This window comes from Schistocerca nitens, chromosome 2 (assembly GCF_023898315.1).
Source record: "Schistocerca nitens isolate TAMUIC-IGC-003100 chromosome 2, iqSchNite1.1, whole genome shotgun sequence".
NCBI classification, from domain to species: Eukaryota; Metazoa; Arthropoda; class Insecta; order Orthoptera; family Acrididae; genus Schistocerca; species Schistocerca nitens.
The window spans coordinates 842,103,613-842,127,254 of record NC_064615.1 but is presented as its reverse complement, the minus strand read 5'-3'; the positions used below and the strand labels follow the sequence as shown (position 1 = coordinate 842,127,254).

The window sequence follows — 23,642 nt, the reverse complement described above, 5'->3', positions numbered from 1 at the left end:
TAGAGGTTATTGAAAGTCCGATTGCGTTGCGCTAAAAATATTGTGTGTCAGTTTAACGATGATCATCATAAGTAAAGAGAGAAATGTCTGAGTACGTTCAGTTCTGCTCAGCTGTTTGACGATAAAATAGTGTAAGAGGTTTATCAGCACAGTAACTCATAAATTTTTCTAAGGGGACGTTTCACTGCGTTCTGTTAGTGCCACGTGGCCGTCCGGAGCGAGGTCTTCTTGAGACCGTACATTCTCGTGACCACTGCTGCCGACAGTCAAGTACAGTGTCTAAATTCCTACCGGAAGCCAAAGGAATATACAGCTTCTCTTAGCCCTATTACACTAACTTGTTCGTGAGGTGTTGGTAATGGCTCGTCTTCGTCGCCTTAAAGGCATTCTTGATTGACGTTAGCTCACCACGTCCAGTTTCGAAGGTAACTAAGGCTCGCGACAGTTACTGTGTGTAGTGAAAGCAAAGCTGATTTGCATCCTCATAGTGGCACTTCTAGCTGCCAACGGCCTTGCCGCAGTGGTAACACTGGTTCCCGTCAGATCACCGAAGTTAAGCGCTGTCGGGCTGAGCTAGCACTTGGATGGGTGACCATCCGGTCTGCCGAGCGATGTTGGCAAGCGGGGTGCACTTAGCCCTTGTGAGGCAAACTGAGCAGCTACTTGATTGAGAAGTAGCGGCTCCGGTCTCGGAAACTGACATACGGCCGGGAGGGCGGTGTGGTGACCACATGCCCCTCCATATCCGCATCCGGTGACGTCTGTGGCCTGAGGATGACACGGCGGCCGGTCGGTACCGTTAGGCCTTCATGGCCTGTTCGGGAGGAGTTTAGTTTTAGTTTAGTGGCACTACTAGCGCCACTTATGCGTCTGGCTCGAAATTTGAGTAGAAATCATCTTCAAGACCTGGAAACATGTCTACCAACTTTAGTTTATGTCCCACAACTCCTCCTTGGTTTTGTGGGTTTTTTTCGACAGGGTTTTTTGTGCACTTGTACGTAAGGTGGCTGAACGCGGAGAAACAACGTGTGTCGTATATTATTTTCCGGATTCAACCACTTACAGCGTCCATTCGCATCTGCTACGCATCGTATCGTAAGAACGAAGACTGTCATCTAAGGCTCTCCTATATGGACGACGGCTACTCTAAAATTTCGCAGAAAATCGCTTCGCGCAAGCCGTTGCCGGCTGGCGTCTTTTTTACTCGGCCGGCCTGTTGGGCCTGATTAATCACGACTTACAAAAGAACGTCGACGGCGGCTGATTAACAGTGATTCAGACGAGGATGTCAGCAGCATAATGAAACGTCCAATCAATCTTGTGAGTCAGTGTGCACCTGCTGTGGCAAAAAACTAGAGAGCGATTAGTGGCAGTCGGCGTAAAAAGCGAATTTTCGCTATTTGAAAGAATCATAATGCAGGTTTTTCGCTCCTAATTTACAAGTAAAATAGAATCTCGTAAATAAGGAAATATTGTTCGTGAGTTACTAATATTTCTCATCGGATAATGAAGTCCGACATGGCGTAAACGTTACGGCCACCTGCTGCGGTCCATAGTAATCGCGTTTCGCGATGGACGAAACTGCTAAATGAGCCACAAAAAGTGAGGCCAGCAGGTGTTGACACGTTCACTTTGATACATGCAGCCAAGCTATCTGCACCCGATAAAGGGTACTTGACTCAGGATTAATAACCTGCAGTGGATGATCGGGGCGGACCTTCGGAGGGCAAATTGAATTTTCAAGGACTTTTGGAGTCAGGAAACTACACTTTTGGCACTTAAAATTACAGCACCAGGAAAGGTAGCAAATGAAGGTAGCAAATGAAGAACTTATTCTGCTTATGCGTTATAGGAAGAAATAAATACGATTAAATTTTAAGTGACTTGGAGGAAAATTGCGTGCGAAATGAAGTAGGGGAAACCGATGCGGGACGGTAACGCTAACATTAAAATGACCATAGGTCAATTAAAATAGCAAAGAGAAAGCTAAAAAATTTCTGTGTTGTATTTCATATACAACTGAAACAGCGAAATAAAGAAATCAGATGTTGAGGCTCACTAGCGAACACTACAAAAGAATCTAAAAAGGCTGACAGTTGGTCTGTTGTGCCCCAGGTCTCGGGCAGACCGGAAACAAATTCATAACTGTAGTGCACTGAAGGGAGCAAAGTCATGGGATAACGATATTCACGTATACAGATGGCAGTAGTAGTGCATTGGTGTAGCTGTCCTTTGTACTCAGGTGATTCATGTGAAGAATTTACGACGTGATTATTGTCGCACGACGGGAATTTACAGGCTTTGAACGCGGAATGGTAGTTGGAGCTAGGCGCACGGGACATTATATTTCGGAAATCCGAGATCCAATGCCTCGACTGTATGCCGAGAATACCAAATTTCAGGCGTTAGTTCTCACCACGGATCAGTGGCCGACGGCCTTCTCTTAACGACCGAGAACAGCGTCGTTTGCCCCAGACTGTCGCCATGTTTTTTAATTGTGTGTCTACTATGTTACTTGTCTGATTCCTGTGTATTTTAACAACATTGCCAACCCCTTTTCCATTCTGTTTTAACTTTCCGCATTTTTTCGCCATTTTACACTTTAAGTCACCATTTTATCGTCTGTTTTTCCTTGTTTCTTTCTTCTTCCTTTTTTTTTAAAAAAAAGTCTGTAGGCTGTAGAGCAGCGTAGTAAGCTGCTGCCAGCCCGCCCCCTTCGGGGGGAATTGAAAATCAATAAAGAAAAAAAAAACTCGTTTGCTTAGAGTTGCCAGTGCTAACTGACAAGCAACACTGCGTACTGTATCCGCAGAAATCAATGTGGGACATACGATGAACGCATGCGTTAGGACAGTGCGGCGGAATGTGGCAGCGGATGAGCGAAGCGAATGGCTTTGGTAACAGTCCGACATCGGCTGCAGCGCCTCTCCTGGGCTCCTCAACGTATCATTTGGAACTTTTGAGAACATTTCTCTTGCAAAACAGCGGTTTTTTTCTATTAATTTTAATTTTAGTAATTAACAGCCTCTGTTGCACCGTTCACCTAGAATGTACCTAGGTTTCAGTCGGGATCACTCAACCGTCTTCAGAATAACAGTAACTACCGTTTGTCCACAGTGGACGTCGTCAAGCTAAAACTACAAATCCATAAATTATCGTCGGACTGTAAAACTTATCTAGAACTGCCTTGACCCCACTTCGCAACCGCGATGCGGCAGCCACGAGTGCTGTACTGGAACTCAGTACCACCGCTTTTTTATCTCTTTGTACCGGGAGGTTATAACTACTGTACAGGGTTATTACAAATGATTGAAGCGATTTCACAGCTCTACAATAACTTTGTTATTTGAGATATTTTCACAATGCTTTGCACACACATACAAAAACTCAAAAAGTTTTTTTAGGCATTCATAAATGTTCGATATGTGCCCCTTTAGTGATTCGGCAGACATCAAGCCGATAATCAAGTTCCTCCCACACTCGGCGCAGCATGTGTTCGAAAGCATCGTTGATGCGAGCTCGCAGTTCTGGCACGTTTCTTGGTAGAGGAGGTTTAAACACTGAATCTTTCACATAACCCCACAGAAAGAAATCGCATGGGGTTAAGTCGGGAGAGCGTAGAGGCTATGACATGAATTGCTGATCATGATCTCCACCACGACCGATCCATCGGTTTTCCAATCTCCTGTTTAAGAAATGCCGAACATCATGATGGAAGTGCGGTGGAGCACCATCCTGTTGAAAGATCAAGTCGGCGTCGTCGGTCTCCAGTTGTGGCATGAGCCAATTTTCCAGTATGTCCAGATACACGTGTCCTGTAACGTTTTTTTCGCAGAAGAAAAAGGGGCCGTAAACTTTAAACCGTGAGATTGCAGAAAACACGTTAACTTTTGGTGAATTGCGAATCTGCTGCACGAATGCGTGAGGATTCTCTACCGCCCAGATTCGCACATTGTGTCTGTTCACTTCACCATTAAGAAAAAATGTTGCTTCATCACTGAAAACAAGTTTCGCACTGAACGCATCCTATTCCATGAGCTGTTGCAACCGCGCCGAAAATTCAAAGCGTTTGACTTTGTCATCGGGTGTCAGGGCTTGTAGCAATTGTAAACGGTAAGGCTTCTGCTTTAGCCTTTTCCGTAAGATTTTCCAAACCGTCGGCTGTGGTACGTTAACTCCCTGCTTGCTTTATTCGTCGACTTCCGCGGGCTACGCGTGAAACTTGCCAGCACGCGTTCGACCGTTTCTTCGCTCACTGCAGGCCGACTCGTTGTTTTCTCTTACAGAGGCATCCAGAAGCTTTAAACTGCGCATACCATCGCCGAATGGAGTTAGCTGTTGGTGGATCTTCGTTGAACTTCGTCCTGAAGTGTCGTTGCACTGTTATGACTGACTGATGTGAGTGCATTTCAAGCACGACATACGCTTTCTCGGCTTCTGTCGACATTTTGTCTCACTGCGCTCTCGAGCGCTCTGGCGGCAGAAACCTGAAGTGCGGCTTCAGCCGAGCAAAACTTTATGAGTTTTTCTACGTATCTGTAGTGTGTCGTGACGATATGTCAATGAATGGAGCTACAGTCAATTTATGAAATCGCTTCAATCATTTGTAATAGCCCTGTATTTTACATACTTTTTCGTGTCCAGAGCCGTAATCTTTCAGCCCAGTACTGCGGTAAGTCAGAAGCTTCAGCTTACAGAGGTCGTCTAGGGAACAATGTGCAGGACAATGTTTTGTGTTTATCCACAGTTGCACTTATTGTCATCAGGTTCTAATAGGCTCCAATTTTTTTCAGATAGGTTTTGACAGAGGTTACAGCAGTTCTGATATGGTTTAGCATTTTCCGTGACCTGTAGTTTAATTCAGCACTGCCTGGTGGACAGGGGGTCCATTCAGTGAGGAACCGATATATTCATTTTAGTCTGTTTAATCCCAAAAGGCTACCCCACAGTGGGTGGCGCTCGTAAAATGTCTTTTTGAACTGCTCGTTATGTTCGTGAGCTTCCGTACAAGACTTGGGACTGCTGAAACCTGAAGCTTGGTAGAGCTTTTCCAGTGGAGTGGGTGTCATGCACCCTGTGACTAGCCTACAGGTTTAGTTAAGGCTTATGTCGATCTTCTTTTCATGAGCCTATCAAGGCGGGACAGGGTACACGTACTCAGCTGCGGAAAAGCGAAGTGCAAATGCGGTGGATCTAAGCACAACAGTTTTGGCGCCCCACTTACTGCCACTTACCTTTCTCAGTGTGTTGTTCCTAGCAGCTATCTTATTTCGGGTTTCTTCGCAGTGATTTTTGCGTGTGAAGGACCTGTCAAGCGTCACTCTGGGGTGTGACGGCTGGTCTGTGTGCTCAAGGTAGACCCACGCCAGTTAACGTGTAGCTTTCTACTTGCTTGGCTTTTGAGCAGTGAAAAGCGCAAACCTCCGTTTTAGTGGGATTTGGTTTGAGAGAATCATCATCGCAATATGTTGACATAGCTTCTAGGGTATTCTCTAACTTTACCTCTGTTTCCTCCATTGTTCTCCCTTCTGAGCTTATAATTAAAGTGCAGCCACTCACAGTAGTCCATTGTCGGCTGTAATTACCCTATAGCAGAGAAACTTGGCATATATACAAATGTCTTAATGCGGAACCGATTTACACTGGAAAAACTCCACTTCCAATTTTGGCCACCAGGTGCAAATCTGGCGCTGTGAATGCAAGTAGGGCGTATAGAAATGTTTCAGTACCTAATGGATTGGGAAGGCGAGTAGGCAGAAAAGGTCAAACAAGTGAGAAAGACATGATACTGGTTTTATTATTAACTGCCGCTTACTCAGTTGTACAGTATGAACGTCGACGAGATGCTGCGTCCGTAAAACGAGTTGATCAACAGTTGCTCACTGCAGTCCCGGTGGAATTTGAGCAACATGTTCAGATTACGACCAGAGTGTACGTGTCCCTGGTGAACGCCTTCTTTTAGATATCCCCAGAGCCGAAAGTCACATCCATTCATTTCAGCTGATCTTGCAGACCATGCCTCTAGAAAACCTCAGAGGATAAAATCTTCGTGGATGTTTGCACTAATCAGATCTTTCACTGGGGGAGCGACGTTAGGTGTTGCCCCATCTTCCAAGAGAACAGTGGTCTCCACACCAGTTACGCTCTTCTAAAGCAGCAATCACCTGCTGGTGAAGGACGCCTTCATAATGTGCAGACATGCCGTCTGGTTGTATTCTCTCCAAAGTAGAACGGACCGAGAATAAAGGTGTTCGTTAATGCTCACACGGGAAATACAATGGCTCTTTTTGCACAACACACGGTTTAACAGTTCCCCAAATTCAGTAGTTTTGCACTCTGTAATGAAAAATGTGCCTCATCAGTCCACAGAATATTGCCCGGCACCATGTCATCAAGTTCGATCCGTGCCAGAAACCGAAGAGCAAATTCAGAACGTTGCTCCATCTCATGAGCTTTCCGTTGCTGTACCGTCTGGATCTTCTACAGATACCAGTGTGAAATAGCCAAAGCTTTCCGTAGTCGTACTGTTCACTCATGTTATGTCTTGTCAAACGACGGCGTGGATATCACACCGTCATACAGTTTACAATGCCAGATTTGCACCTGGCGGCCAAAATTGGAACAATTTTTTTTCCCGAGTAAATCGGTTTGACATTAACGCAGTATCAAGTTTCATAGCCATACTATTATTACAGCCGACACTGAAACCCCCTGAGAAGCTGCACTTTAATTGCAAACCACACAGTATTCAGAAAATGTAGATGGCTATACTCCTATTTCTGCAGTTGTGCTGAAATATTCACCATTACGGTGATACTGCCCACACTGAACCTCATCAGTAGCTGCACTTTAATTGCAGCCACACAGTATTCAGAACATGTAAATGGTGTTACTCCTATTTTGTGCAGTTATGCTGAAATATTGATCATTTGTGCAGCCGATGCCAGTTCGAATTTTGTTGCATGACACCTTCGTGGTGTTTAAATTTTGAAGGACAGCAGTGTACTTTTAAGCCTTCGTAATGCTTTGTCAGACAACTGCAGACATTCAGCAGAGTGCTACGGCATTTTCATGGTGCGAGCTCTCTTCTTTCAGTCAAAACGCTTCGCACAGATGAAGGGAATTTCCCAGAAAGGGCTCGTAGGCAGTTTGCTCAAAAATGAATGAATCGCCCTAGGGAACCGACAAGGAATTTTCCCGTGCGTAACACTGTCCCCGACATGCTTGTTTTTAAGTAATTCTTGCTGTGTATTCTTCTCCTTCTCATCATCATAATGGTAGAAGATGATTTGATTCATTCAAATTTAGCTGTACGCGATCACTTGATAGCAGTCCAATTTTGATGCTACGGAAACTGTTAGACACATATGAGACAGATATAAGGCTTTTTATCTCTTGCCGGCCGCTGTGATCGACCAGTTCTCGGTGCTTCAGTCCGGAAGCGCACGGCTGCTACGGTCGCAGGTTCGAATCCTGCCTCGGGCATGGATGTGTGTGATGTCCTTAGGTTAGTTAGGTTTAAGTAGTTCTAAGTTCTAGGGGACTGATGACCACAGATGTTAAGTCCCATAGTGCTCGGAGCCATCTGAACCATTTTTGTTTATCTCTTCTTACCCCAGCTTTCTTAGGGCGATAAGCTGTCCAGTTGTATCATGATGGCTTACCATGACGTAAGCTACTAACGCGCCGTGTACTTTCACATTTGACGTCAGTGACATATAGAACACCGGAGTTTCATTGATAGCCATCAGAAGAGGCACGAACATGTTTCTGTTGCTGAGGCCACAGAAGCACGTTTGTGCGATGGTGCTTTAATCAGAGGCACCCGGTTCAAAAGATTGAGGCAGTAACAATTGAAAGAAAACAGCCCTCGGTCACTATTTTTAACGAATTAACCAGGTTTCAACAGTGCTAGGAGTGTCTTCCTCAGAATTTAAATCAAAGAATGGTCTGTAACTGGTCACAGAATTATGACTAAAAGCATATGATGCAGAGTATAAGTGCAGAATCATCGTCAAAGACTGGCAGTACTTATATGTCATTTATAAAATAATAAATATGCCAAAAGGGCATTAATCACAAAGATATTTAAGATAAAAAATTTTGATGGTGAGCCAGTAAGGGAAGCTCGTTACTTGCGCGGTTACAGGTTGCAAACGGACTGATTTAAATTCTGAGGAAGACACTCCCAGCAGTGTTGAAACTCGGTTAATTCGTTAAAAATAGTGACCGAGGGCTGTTTTCTTTCAATTGTAACTATTCACGGTCTCTGAACGTGCAGCCACGTACAAAATTTTGTTAATTCTAATCTTTATTCGCAAATGCTACCATAAAAAGTGCTGTATTCTGCATTACCTCTTCTTTTGCCCATCAAGAGCGGCGTTCAGTAAGTGAAGCAATACTTTTTTCTGAAACAGGTTTTTTTTTCAGGATTCCAATAACCGTGCTGTTCCCCAGATGGAAGTCGGAAGGTACAAGGTCCGGGTGTAGAGTGGATGAGGAAGAACAGTCCAATAAAGTTGTGTGAGCTCGTATTGGGTGCCCAGACTTGTGTGCGGCCTTTTCATCGAGAAGGAAAAGTTCGTTTACATTTTTGCTCGAGTATCATGTCGTTTTTGGAAACCCAGAATCTACTATGTAGGAATCAACATGGATTCCGGAAACAGCGATCGTGTGAGACCCAACTCGCGTTATTTGTTCATGAGACCCAGAAAATATTAGATACAGGCTCCCAGGTAGATGCTATTTCTCTTGACTTCCGGAAGGCGTTCGATACAGTTCCGCACTGTCGCCTGATAAACAAAGTAAGAGCCTACGGAATATCAGACCAGCTGTGTGGCTGGATTGAAGATTTTTTAGCAAACAGAACACAGCATGTTGTTATCAATGGAGAGACGTCTACAGACGTTAAGGTAACCTCTGGCGTAACACAGGGAAGTGTTATGGGACCATTGCTTTTCACAATATATATAAATGACCTAGTAGATAGTGTCGGAAGTTCCATGCGGCTTTTCGCGGATGATGCTGTAGTATACAGAGAAGTTGCAGCATTAGAAAATTGTAGCGAAATGCAGGAAGATCTGCAGCGGATAGGAACTTGGTGCAGGGAGTGGAAACTGTCCTTTAACATAGACAAATGTAATGTATTGCGAATACATAGAAAGAAGGATCCTTTATTGTATGATTATATGATAGCGGAACAAACACTGGTAGCAGTTACTTCTGTAAAATATCTGGGACTATGCGTGCGGAACGATTTGAAGTGGAATGATCATATAAAATTAATTGTTGGTAAGGCGGGTACCAGGTTGAGATTCATTGGGAGAGTGCTTAGAAAATGTAGACCATCAACAAAGGAGGTGGCTTACAAAACACTCGTTCGACCTATACTTGAGTATTGCTCATCAGTGTGGGATCCGTACCAGATCGGGTTGAGGGAGGAGATAGAGAAGATCCAAAGAAGAGCGGCGCGTTTCGTCACAGGGTTATTTGGTAACCGTGATAGCGTTACGGAGATGTTTAATAAACTCAAGTGGCAGACTCTGCAAGAGAGGCGCTCTGCATCGCGGTGTAGCTTGCTCGCCAGGTTTCGAGAGGGTGCGTTTCTGGATGAGGTATCGAGTATATTGCTTCCCCCTACTTATACCTCCCGAGGAGATCACGAATGTAAAATTAGAGAGATTAGAGCGCGCACGGAGGCTTTCACACAGTCGTTCTTCCCGCGAACCATGCGCGACTGGAACAGGAAAGGGAGGTAATGACAGTGGCACGTAAAGTGCCCTCCGCCACACACCGTTGGGTGGCTTGCGGAGTATGAATGTAGATGTAGATGTAGATGTAGATATGATGCCGTTTCTTTAGTTTTCTCAGCGTAGCACAATACACTTCCGAGTTGATCATTGCACCAAGAGGGAGGACACTACACAGAATAATCCCTTCAAAAGACCGTCGCCATGACTTTACTGGCTGCTAGTGCGGCGTTGAACTTTTTCTTCGGAGGACGGGTGGTGTAGCGCCACAGTGGATTCCCGTTTTGTTTCCGATTCGAGGAGATGAACACATGTTTTATCATCTGCGACAATGTTCCACAAAAAATTTTCATAATCAGCCTCATGACGCTTAAGAAATTTCGTACACATGATCGTTCGTTGATCCCTAAGGTCTTCTGTTGGGTGGCGAAGAACCCGGCGGGCACACACCTCTGAGTACCCCAAGTGGTGGACGAGTGTGTCGCCATTACCAACAGAGATGTCCAGCTGAGCAGCATGGTGTTTGACTGACATCGAGAACATCCGCACATTCCAGCACTGCAGGAGTCACAGCTGTATGCAACTGGCCGTGCCGACAGGAGATATGACAGGTTCGGCCTTCCGACGATGACAGATGCCTCGCCCAACGACTCACCTGTGCTTTTGTTCATTACGCGGTCTCGGCGGACAGTCTGCAAGAGTCTATGAATATCTGCGGTGCTCTGTTTTTCCACCAAAAGACAGTTATAGCTCCTTCCTTGGAATGCACCTCCCTTACAGACACCATTCTGAAGGCTTTTTATAGCGCTGCCATCTGTCGGTACCTCATGGAACTACAGAGGCTAAGCAGTAATATTCCACAATGTCTCATAACAAAATCTGTATTTTTTTCCAACTGAATTTTGTCGTGAGAAAAAGTGCATTGCATTACCTCGTCAACGCCCCTAGTATTTTTATCAGGAAGATTTTCATTTACGACTGGCCGGCCGGAATGGCCGTGCGGTTCTTGGCGCTACATTCTGGAACCGAGCGACCGCTACGGTCGCAGGTTCGAATCCTTCCTCGGGTATGGATGTGTGTGATGTCCTTAGGTTAGTTAGGTATAAGTAGTTCTAAGTTCTAGGGGACTGATGACCTCAGAAGTTAAGTCCCATAGTGCTCAGAGCCATTTGAAGCATCTTGTTATACAAAGTTCATTTCAGTGAACATTGGCATGTATCCGTGTGTGAATCAGCTTTCATGTCCGGAATTTTGTTTCTCAAGTTAGCTACGTAAATCAGGAGAGGACTTTTATTAAAGTATTTTGGATTATTTATTCAAACAAAATTTAGAACATCTGATGTGTAATTGGTTTTATTCTGGCGTATTTTTGAGATGTTGAAAGCTGTCCAGAGTGACGTCAGGCAACACGTCACTGTTCTGAGCAATTCAGGGCTTAAATAAGCACATTTTACAGTATTTGGTATGGTCACTTAAACTCTGCACTACTCAGACTCAAGACTAATGAAGAAGAAAACTTACGACATATTCGATTAATTTCGTAGAAACATCGATGTTTTCCAAAGGACAGAAGATGTTCAGATAGTATACTGCTGACGCGGAAACAAAAGCAGGAAGACGAATGACGCGTGGACTGGCGGGAGGGGGCGGCAGCAGGCCAGGCGCGCGCTGTTACCCCCGCCCCCCCCTCCTACCCCCTCACACAGAGCCATCCGCGCGCCGAGTTTTTGTGGCGAGAGGAGAGCCGGCAGCGACACGGGCGTGCAATCAGCGTGCGTCACTTCCGGCGACTGTGGGAACGTGGCGGCAGGTGCTGCAGCGGCAGCCTACCTGCGGCCGGCCCGCACGCTAATCTCCACACACACACACACACACGATTCTCTTCCTTCTCCGTTTCCCCCTCTTACTTCTCGTCTTTCTAGCCACGGTTCGGCACGACTCCGGTAAGCGGTCATTCAGGAAATCTACCGCAGCTGTTTCCCCCCTCCTGGCGACGCTGCTTCCAAAAGAGTCAAGTTGCATTACTCTGAGCAGCTATCGGTGACGGTGGATATTCCTTTGAGTACGGTACTTTTAAGACGTAGCACCACTGTAAGGGCCGGAAAAAAAAAGGTTTTCTTCACTTTCTTTTCTTGGGCTGTAGGAAAGTTGATAGAGAAATAGTAGTTGCGGTCCAGAATGAGAATGTTGTGCAGCTGTTATATTGACCTTTGACCAGATAATAGATTGCATAAGTGAGTGATATTAGCGCCTCTGACCAAACTGTGGGCAGCCAATGCATATGGCACTACTTCATCAGGCGGGCAGGCCTTGGTTCCCACGACGTCCGTCTCAACGGCATGCCGCCAGTACTTCGGCTCTATGAAAACCTGCGCCTCCAGAGACAACAGAACGAGTAACTACGTGCTAATGACAGGGGTCGTCGATAACTAAGCAAATGCAGCAGTGGATGGACAACAACAACAACAACCGATGAGCAGCTACGCAATTCAAGATGAAGCAAGTCACTTGCCAAATGAGTGCTGGCTACAACAGTTGAGTAGTCATACCATTCAGTGGTGCGCAGACGTACACACTCTTCAAACCACTCTGTAGTGCATGGTAGAGGACACTCCACATTGTACCAAGTATCGGTATTTCGCACTGTTCCGTTCGTGTATGGTTCGAGAACGGAGCGCTGGAAGAGTGACTACATAAAAGCCTCTGTGCTTAATCTAATCTCTGTCTCGCAGTCACTAGGGGAGCGGTATCAAGAGAGCTGTAGGGTACTCCTACGTTCCTCAGTTAACAATGGTCCTCGAAGCCTTGTAAGCAGACTGTCGCGGAGTGGTTGGCGTCTATACTTAAGCGCCTAACACTTAGTTTTTCAGTACCCTCGTTACGCTCTCCCAAGGGTCAACAGACCTGTGACACTTCATGCTGCCCTTCTAAGTACATATTCAGTTCACTTGCTAGTCCTATTTGGTATGAGTCCCACATACTTGAGCAATGTACTAGGATGGGTCCCGCGAGTGTTTCGAAGCGAATCGCCTTTCAAAACTGACTGCATTTTCCCATTATTAGACAATCTTTTCCCATATGGATTATTTGCACTATACACCAGTAATTTGCATTATTTTATTTCGTTCATAACAAACAAAACGCATTTTTCCTCTTGCAGTATTCATATTTGTAACTCAGTTTTAAAAAAATATGAAAGTCCTAAAAATTACATTAGTGTTGCAAAACAGTTAACTGGAGCCAAATTATCAGTCAATATTTGTTAAGATTCACAGAATGGACAAGTAAAACTTTGTCGAAACAGAAAGACGTGAAATTTCAAGGTCAATAAGAGAAAAATGCACGCGAATGCAGTGCAATTTCAAATCTCAGCAAGTATACACATGAAGAAAAAAATCGGCGTTTTGTCACGTAAACGGGAAATTATACATTAGCCACTGATGCTTTTTTTTTAAAAATAAAAGGTGCAACAAGCATATTAAAGCCGTTCAGTTTATTGTTAAATGATATACAATTTTTTGTATTATTTCCGTTAACATCCCAGATATAGTCGGAAGATTTCATGGTTTGAAAGATTTCATGTTGTAGAATTTTTTTCTTTTTTTAAAACGGTGACAGATGCCTTAACAAAATTTTGCAGGAAAAGAAACGATGAGATCGTACTGGAACTTGGAACAGAATCCCTATGACAGTAGGTACGCTATTTTGGTTTCGTTCTTCTAGTGGCGTGCTACGCCACTGTAATACGAGCATTTTATTGTGTATCATACGTACCTGCGAGCAAAAAATTAATTACAGGAAGGAACGTTTTTAGGTTCAAATGGTACAAATGGCTCTGAGCACTATGGGACTTAACAGCTGTGGTCATCAGTCCCCTAGAACTTAGAACTACTTAAACCTAACTAACCTAAGGACATCACACACATCCGTGCCCGAGGCAGGATTCGAACCTGCGACCGTAGCAGTCGCGCGGTTCCGGACTGCGCGCCTAGAACCGCGAGACCACCGCGGCCGGCCGAACGTTTTTAGGGGTGAAAATAAGAACTTCATGAATAACGCCATGTGTGTTACCACTGAAAAAACTGGACATAATTGCAAAAGCAGTCCTAAACTACAAACCCAACAGCAGACTGCTCAGGGACGTAACACGAAGACATGGAAGGAAAACTTAGAGATCATAACACTCCATCCAGCACGGACATGCGAAACTGATAATGATGACGACATGTTTAGCGCAAGTTGAATCGCCATGTATGAAATTTCGTGATATATAATTCCTTATTATTATTCTTCTCTGGAGTTGTTCAGAGGACTTTGCTTCCCCATCTTTCGCACCTCTGCGTACCCCATATGCAACTGCGCAGGTTGGACAAAAATATGGAAACACTGAAAGAAAGGCATGCTTGAAGACAAATGCAGATGCTAGACTAGCCTGCAGGCTGTGCTTCTTTATGTCAGCACGAACGGCGCTTGTGAAGTGTCCTCAATACGATGCAAGTGTCTGACGTGGTCGCAAATGTAGTCTGTTTAGCTGCGTGTACATTATCTCGGATGTGAATGGATACGAACTTGGGCAGATTCTTTGTGTTCGTATGGATGGTGTTCCCGTATCCAAGGGAGCTGAAGTGATGATGTTTCAAGAGGCACCGTATCGAAGATTTATACCTCGTACAGGGAAATCGGAGAAACGTAATCCACTGTGCCACAACGCGGGCGACAATGTGTGCTGAGTGATCGTAACAGACGGTTATTGAAGAGGAGTGTGACGAAAAATAACAGGACGAAAACTCCGAACGTGACTACAGAAGTACATGTCAACCATTCGAATCCTGTCAGCATTAAAACAACACGAAAGGAGCTCCATAATAAGGGAATTGCAGGGCAAACTTTTACTCCAAAAACACTCATCAGCGATGCAAATACCCGTAACTGGAAACCGTGGTGCAGAAGCCATACAATCTCGACCATGAAGCAAACGAAGAAGGTCATTTGATCGGCAGTCTTATTTCTGGCCCGGTTCACGTCCCAAGAGTTAAACATGGCGGGGGTTCGCAGATGATCTGGGAAGCCTCGTCGTAGTATTCCATAGCCCCCATGCTTACTCTGCAAGGTCTCACTAGTGACAAGGGTTATGCAGCCATTTCGGTTGATCAGACTCATTCCATGGTACAACTTGTTCCCTAATGGTTAGGCCACCTTCCAAGACAACAACGCCTCTGTTCACACAGCTCGCATCGTCCAGGACTGGTTTTGTGAGCACGAGTATGAATTATCGCATCTCCACTGGCGACCACAGTCACCTGATCTCAATATTACTGAGCCTTGGTAGTCTACTTTGGAGAGAAGGGTGTGTGATCGCTACCCACCTTCATCATCGTTACTTGAACTTGTCACTATTTTGCAGGATTAATGGTGTAAGAGTCCCTCGAAACCCATACAGGGCCTATATTTTTCCACTCCGAGACAACTGGAAACTGTTCTGAGTGACATCGGTGTTCCTACGTCGTATTAGGCGCGGTAATGCGTTGTGTTTCTCGCGTTCATATTTCAGTGCAACTCCTGAACATTTCGTAACGAAATACACGTGGTTGAATATCAAGGAACAATTTTTTCTCATCTGTAGTGAAGATATCAAATAAGAGAAAGGGTCAGTTTAATGAGCATTGGGTGAGGTGTACAAGAATAATTAACGTGGTCCTGTAAGCAGCTGACAGAAGAACTGAATATCCACATACTGCACCTACGTTCGCAAAGAGTAAATAGCACAAATTAATAATAAAATCACAGAACAGTTCAAAACAACAACTCGATGAAGAACCAAAGAAATAAAAGGTGTGTCTGAAAAGATCGGTGAATGGTCTGAGAAAATACAGGAAACGACTGTTACAAAATACCGAGCGAGGTGGTGTGGTTAGCACATTGCACTCGCATTCGGGAAGACGACGGTTCAAACCTGCCCCCGACCATCCTGATTTAGATTTTCCATGATTTCCTAAACCGCTTCAGGCAAACGCCGGGATGGTTCCTCTAGAAGGGCACGGCCGATGGGACCGATGACCTTGCTCTTTGGTCTCTTCCCCCAAATCGACCAACCAACCAAACAAACAAAATACCTTCACTGGCTTTCGAAGTAATCAAAATTAGGTACAATACAGTTCTGATATCGGTAGTAAAACTGTTGTAAAACACGTCTTTTGGTGCCGCTCGAACAACTGTAGTCACGAGTTGTTGGGTATCCGCATCATTACAGGAGATAAGACGTGGTGCTACCAATACGATCCAGAGACCAAGTAGCAGTCAATGGCACCGTGTCTTCCCCGTCTGAGACGCCTTGCCACGGTTCGCGCGGTTCCCCCTGTCGGAGGTCCGAGTCCTCTCTCGTGCATGGGTGTGTGTGTTGTCATTCGTGTAAACTAGTTTAAGCTACATTAAGTAGTGTGTAAGCCTACGGACCGATCAGCTCAGCAGTTTGGTCCCATAGGAACTTAGCACAAATTTCCAAATTATTCTTCCCTGTCTCCCAAAAACAGTCAGCTGACAAAATTCAAGAGTAAGACTATGTTGAACGCCTTTTTCCACAGCAAGGGCTTGGCCCATCGTGAATTTCTACCCGGAAAACAAACGAAAAAGCAAACACAGTCCGAACAGGCCTCGAAGGCCCAACAGTACAGTAACGTCCGGCCGCCGTGTCATCTTCAGCCCGTAGGCGTCACCGGATGCAAATACGGAAGGATATCTGTTCAGCGCACCGCTCTCCTAGCCGTTGTCAGTTTTCGTGACAGGTGAATTTCTGCCCGCGGTGGCGGGAAAGACGATGAACACCTTCCCACCGACTGTCGTTTTCAATCTCTATCGTACTGGTAGCAGAGGGTCTCACTCATTGCTTGTAATGACGCATGTATCCAACAACGCGGGACCACGGGATTCGAGCGATTCCGGAAGAAGCGTTTGATGACAGTTTCGAACAGCTTTACAACCGATGCCAGGAGTGTGTTGTTAACTAGTGGTGAGTACTTTGAAGGACAGTATACGTATTTTATTAGTAAATCTGGTTCTCTTTATTTTCTGAGACCATTCATCGAATTTTTCAGGCGCATGTTGTAGAAGAAATGGCCTTTCACAATTCTGATAAACGAAATAGAATTTTCGAAAAGCTTGCGATGGGTCTGGAACGGAATGTTTGCTCTAATGTATATTAACTCTTTTGACATGGCAATAAGAGATGGAAAGTGTTCCTGAAATGAAGGTCGCCCTATAAACAATCAAGAATGGCAATGGAGTACCGATCATGTTCTTAGCACAGCTTTTTGATCGCTGATAACAACTGTGTACGTGTTACAGTTTTTTCATTTATGCATTTCGGGCATGATAAATCATCAGAATTGGTGCTCAAAGTTGATACAACTCACTAGACACGACTACATTAAGTTGTTTCTTTTCTGGCATTCTGATGATGAACCACTTACGAAACGTGTAAACTTTTAAGAAGTGGACTTGTGTTACCAGCGGGCAATAAGCGTTTAAGAAGGACGTGCTCAGTATTCATACAACGGTCTTAGGCGTCCAATGGGTCTTTACATGACAAGTTAAACTATTTGCTGGAAGACACAGGACGCAGCTGGAACAGGTTACAGATCGGACTAGAAAATATGATTGTAACACATAAAAATGAAATGAATATTATCAGAGCATCCAACCAAGCAAGGGATAATAGACGTGTTTTGTGTACATAGCGCCCCAAGACACTAAGTGAAAAATGTCACTTTTCTAAACCGTAATGAACTGCTGCTAAGTAAATATTTGTTTATTAATGGTTTCGAGCTTGTGATAATCTTTAGGTATCATACGCAGTAAATAGTTATGTGTACCTGAAGACGATCGGAAGAATTAATCCGTAAGTAAATGAATGATTATTTATTTATTTAGTTTGCTGTAAGACTTGCATACATTGTCATTAATGGTAACTGGTTTCGAAAAAGTCTGTTAGGTTTCCAACCATTACCTGTTCCGAAAAGTTCATTTGTACATGCAAGATGCTTGAGAACTTTCATACATTTTTTGCTAATTATGTGCTTTATGCATAGGCAATGGTTCAAAAATGTATGAACTCACTGGAAACTAGTCACCGCTGAGGAATATGTAGGCAACAGTTTCTGGAAAGTAAGTAAATAATGTCCGAAAGAACACAGACCACGTGTTCATATAACTGATTCGCCTCGATGGCCAATGATTCCACCACCTTCAGTGTGGATGCACATTACGTTCGACCTCCTGCGGCAATCTCAAAGAAGCGAGCGTGGAGGACATGGACGGAGTGTGTGAATGGGAGGCATTAAATGGGAATGTGGGTCGGCCGAGAGGCGTGTTGAGATAGTCCGCGCAAGGGCGGCAAATACGATGTCCGGATGGCGTAGTGGTTAACGGATCTGGCTAGTGCGGCCGGCACGCTAGCCCAGCGTGTTCGGTCAGAGAGCTGGTCGGTCTCTGTAATAAAAAAACTGAGTGATAAGATCAAAAGCGAACTTCAACGTATGTCATGTGACGTCCGCTACGACCAAATACCAATATAAAAAAAAAAGCAGTTCGAATCCTGGTCCGACATACATTTACACTCGTCGCCGCTGATTCCCAATGATGTCCCAATGCAGCTGACATCAGTAGTTCCTTCCCTTTCTTTTCTCCCCCATCTTCTTCAGTGTACTTAATACAAATAATAATATACAGTTCCTGGTACATTATACCTAAGAAATGTTGGAATTACACAAATAATTACTTGTTAGCAGATCTTATAGGTTTTGAAATATCTTTGTTTTGGATAAGAAAGAGACTGAGGATATTATTTAGTGGATTCCGAAAGGTAAAACTGCGACGATGACCTAGTGGGGGTGAGTAGATGTTATACAAAAACGGCAGAAGCAGTATGGATGAGCACAGCTGAAAACAATCGACAGCAAAATCAGGGGAGCCAACTGGCTCCTGTTGCTACTGATGACACAGTCAAGGAAAAAATCCTGTCAGAAAAAATATTTTTTATTTTGTTTATCGGTTTGGAACCAAGTGGATAGGTCATTTTCAGATCCGAAACTAGTGCTAGTAAACTCACAACCTCCGAACTGGTGGGGCTGTAACAGTAAACTAGCGTTTACTGGTGTCATTTGTTAAGTTATGAAAGAGGATGCGATTATCGAACTTCGCAGACACTCCTTGTATTAAGTCGAAGAACAGAGTATTGGGTGTTAACAATGTTATGCACCAGGATCAGCGTTCGCGTGTTGGGGCACGTACATCTGCTGTTAGTGAAGGCAGGAAACGCTAAACCGCCATTCTTTTGCAAACCAATCCCGAGGAGAATTGGAAAGGGAACAGCGGCTGCCGGCCGCCCGCTACCCCCCCCTGGCAGGAGTGCACGAAAGACGCAGCTGTCGCCGGGGTATCTGGCCCGAGAGATCGTTCCCACGGTGGGATCCACCCCAGCTGGCCCGCGCACGCCTCTCAAAGGAGAGTGGGCTGGAGGGAGGAGGGGGCTGAAGAGGCCAAGGAGGAGAGGAAAGGCAGGGCAGGCGGCAGGCGACGGGCAGGTAGCCGCGGCAGCGCGTGCGTGGCCCGCGCGCAGTGCGTGCCCAGCACACGCGCATGCGCAGCCCGCGCCCCACCCTTCAACGGGGAACAGCAGCTCACTCTGTAGTGCGGGATGCCAGACTTGCAGGGGCACCCATCTACGTCCCATTCATTTTCAACCCAACAGCCAATAATAAAGAAAAAACGCGCAAGTGTGAGTAGTACTCGCACTTTGAGTGTTCCGAACTAACTTAATTATGTATGTAGGTATCTCATCTATAGATTTCCATGAGTGAACTGGCGAATATTAAAATATGTGACATAAATGGCCTTATCTTTGGATTGTATTGACTTTAGAAGCTTAAATATTTTACATGGGCAAGCGACTGTTGACCCTAGTATCTGATACAAATTTTACCGGATACCTCTACCCGTTACTGAGAAAACAGGTGTTAAATGGGCAGACAAACAATAAAAAGTAAAAAAAAAAATTTTACACTCAAGCGCCAAAGAAACTGGTATAGGCATGAGTATTCAAATACAGAGATGTGTAAACAGTCAGAACAGGGTGCTGCGGTCGGCAACGCCTATACAAGAAAAGTGTCTGGCGCAGTTATTAGATCGGTTACTGCTGCTACAATTGCAGGTTATCAAGATTTAACTGAGTTTGAATGTGGTGTGGTGATGGGACACAGCATCTTCGAAGTAGCGATGAATTGCGGATTTTCTATTACTGCTATTTCACGAGTGTACCGTGAAGCATGGACCTTGCCTTTGGTTGGGGGCTTGCGTGCCTCAGCGACACAGACAGCCGTACCGTCGGTGCAACCAAAACGGAGGAGTATCTGTTGAGAGGCCAAACAAAGTTGTGGTGCCTGAAGAGGGACAGCAGCCTCTTCAGTAGTTGCAGTCTCGATGACTGACTAATCAGACCTTGTAACATTAACCAAAACGGCCTTGCTGTGCTGGTAGAGCGAACGGCTGAAAACAAGGGGAAACTACAGCCGTAATTTTTCCCGAGCGCATGCAGCTTTACTGTATGGTTAAATGATGATGGCGTCCTCTTGGGTAAAATATTCCAGGGGTAAAATAGCCCCCCCATTTGGATCTCCGGGCGGGGACCACTCAAGAGGATGTCGTTATCAGGAGAAAGAAAACTGGCGTTCTACGAATCGGAGCGTCGAATGTCAGATCCCTTAATCGGGCAGGTAGAATGAAAAATTTAAAAAGGGAAAGTGATAGGTTAAAGTCAGATATGGTGGGAATTAGTAAAGTTCGTCGCTGGAGGAACAAGACTTCTGGTCAGATGAATACAGGCTTATAAATACAAAATTAAATAGGGGTAATGCAGGAGTAGGTTCAATAATGAATAAAAAAATAAGAGCACCGGTGACTACTACGAACAGCATAGTGAAGACACTATTGTAGTCAACATAGACACGAAACCCGCTCCTATGACAGTAATACAAGTTTATATGTCTACTACCTCCGCAGATGATGAAGAGTTTGTAGAAGTGTATCATGCGATAAAAGAAATTATTCAGATAGTGAAGAAAGACGATATTTTAAGAGTCATCATGGACTGGGATTCGATAGTAGGAAGAAGAAGAGAAGGAAAAGTAGGAGAAAAATTTGGAATGGGGGTAAGGAATGAAAGAGGATGCCGCCTGGTCGAGCATAACTTAATCATAGCCAAAGCTTGGTTTAAGAAACACGAAAGAAGGTTGTATACGGAAAAGAGGCCTGGAGACACTGGCAGATTTCAGATAGATTATATAATGGTAAGACAGGTTTTAAATTGTAAGACATTTCTAGGGGCAGATGTGGTCTCTGACCAAAATTTATTGGTTATGATCAGTAGATTACAACTGAAGAAACTGCAAAAAGCAGGGAATTTAAGGAGATGGACCTGCATAAACTGAAAGAACTAGAGCTTGCAGTGACTTTCAGAGAGAGCATTAGGGAACGATTGACACGAACGGGGGAAAGGAATACAGTAGAAAAAGAATGAGTAGCTTTGAGAGATGAAATAGTGAAGACAGCAGAGGATCAATTCTGTAAAAAGACGAGAGCTAGTAAAAGTTATTGGGTAACAGAAGAAATATTGAATTTAATTGATATGAGGAGAAAATATAAAAATGCAGTAAATGAAGCAGGCGAAAAGGAATACAAACGTCTCAAAAACTAGATCGACAGGAAGTGCAAAATGGCTAAGCAAGGATGGCTAGAGGACAAGAGTAAGAATGTAAAGGCATCTATCATTAGGGGTAAGATAGATACCGCCTACAGGAAAGTTAAAGAGACCTTTGGACACAAGAGAACCACCTGTATGAATATCAAGAGCTCAGATGGAAACCCAGTTCTAAGCAAAGAAGGTAAAGCAGAGAGGTCGAAGGAGTACATAGAGGGTCTATACAAGGGCGATGTGCTTGAGGGCAATATTATGGAAATGGAAGAGGATTTGGGTGAAGATGAAATGGGAGATAAGATATTGCGTGAAGAATTTGATAGAGCACTGAACGATGTAAGTCGAAACAAGGTGCTGGGAGTAGAGAATATTTCATTAGAACTAATGATAGCCTTGTGGGAGCTGGCGATGACAAAACTCTTCAATATGGTGAGCAAGATGTATGAGACAGGCGAAATATCCTCAGACTTCAAGAAGAATGTAATAATTCCAAACCCAAAGAAAGCAGGGGGTTCACATGTGTGAAAATTACCGTATCAGTTTAATAAGTCACGACTGCAAAATACGAACACAAATTCCTTACAGACGAATGGAAAAACTGGTGAACAGTTTGGATTCCGTAGAAATGTTGGAATACGCGAGGCAATACTGACTCTATGTCGTATCTTAGCAGATAGAGTAAGGAAAGGTAAACCTACGTTTCTAGCATTTGTAGAGAAAGCTTTTGACAATGTTGACTGGAAAACTCTGAAATTCTGAAGGCGGCAGGGATCAAATACAGGGAGCGAAAGGCTACTTAGAATTTGTACAGAAAGCAAGTGGCAGTTACAAGAGTCGAGGAACATGAAAGGAGTGCGGTAGTTGGGAAGGGAGTGAAACAGAGTTGTAGCCTATCCCCGATGTTATTCAATCTGTATATTGAGCAAGCACTAAAGGAAACAAAAGAAAAATTTGGAGTAGTAATTAAAATCCATGTAGAAGAAATAAAAACTTTGAAGTTTGCCGATAAAATGTAAATGTGTGATCAGGGCCTCCCGTCGGGTAGACCATTCGCCGGGTCCAAGTCTTTCGATTTGACGCCACTTCGGCGATTTGCTCGTCGAAGGGGATGAAATGATGATGATTAGGACAACACAACACCCAGTCCCTGAGCGGAGAAAATCTCCGACCCAGCCGGGAATCGAACCCGGGGCCTTAGATTAACATTCTGTCGTGCTGACCACTTTTTTTATTTCATTTTGTTCTGTATTGTTCGTTTAATTTGTTCGTGACGGACGTCCTATGACACTCATTCAGTTTTTTTAGTACAGAGAATAGCTAAACCCTCTGACCGAGCACGTTGAGCTACAGTGTTGGCGCCACTCGCTACCTGGAAGAGCAGTTGGGCAGAATAGACAGTGTCTTGAAAGGAGGATATAAGATGAACATCTACAAAAGCAAAACGTGACAACGTAATGTAGTAATGAAATCAGGTGATGCTGAGGGAATTAGAGTAGGAAATGAGACAAAGTAGTAGGAGTCTTTCTATTTGGGGAGCAAACTAAATGATGATGGTCGAAGTAGAGAGAATATAAAATGTAGACTGACAATGGCAAGGAAAGCGGTTCTGAAGAAGAGAAATCTTTTAACATCGAGTACAGATTTAATTGTCGGGGAGTCTTTTCTGAAAGTATTTGTATGGAGTATAGCCATGTATGGAACTGAAACATGGAAGATATTTAGTTTAGACAAGAAGAGAATAGAAGCTTTTGGAATGTGGCACTACAGAAAAATGCTGAAAAATTAGATGGGTAAATCAGGTAACTGATGAGGAAGTACCGAATAGACTTGGGGAGAAAAGGCACAACTTGGCTAGAAGAAGAGATCGCTTGGTAGGACATATTCTGAGGCATCAAGAGATCACCAATTTAGTATTGGAGGGCAGCATGGAGGGTCAAAATCATAGAGGGAGAGTAAGGGATGAATGCATTGAGTAGATTCAGAAGGATGTAGGTTGCAGTAGTTACTTGGAGATGATGAGCTTTCACAGGATAGAGTACCATGGAGAGCTGCACAAAGCAAGTCTGTGGACTGAAGGTCACAGCAACAACAATCGTGAACATCATGAATCCGGTAAAACATTGAATCTCCGATATCGCTGCGGCCGG

The 23,642-nt window shown here is 44.4% G+C and overlaps 1 pseudogene; it reads left to right on the top strand.

The window, feature by feature from the left end:
• Window positions 1–502: 502 nt before the first annotated feature.
• Window positions 503–620, top strand: LOC126237891 (5S ribosomal RNA; annotated as a pseudogene).
• Window positions 621–23,642: the final 23,022 nt, after the last annotated feature.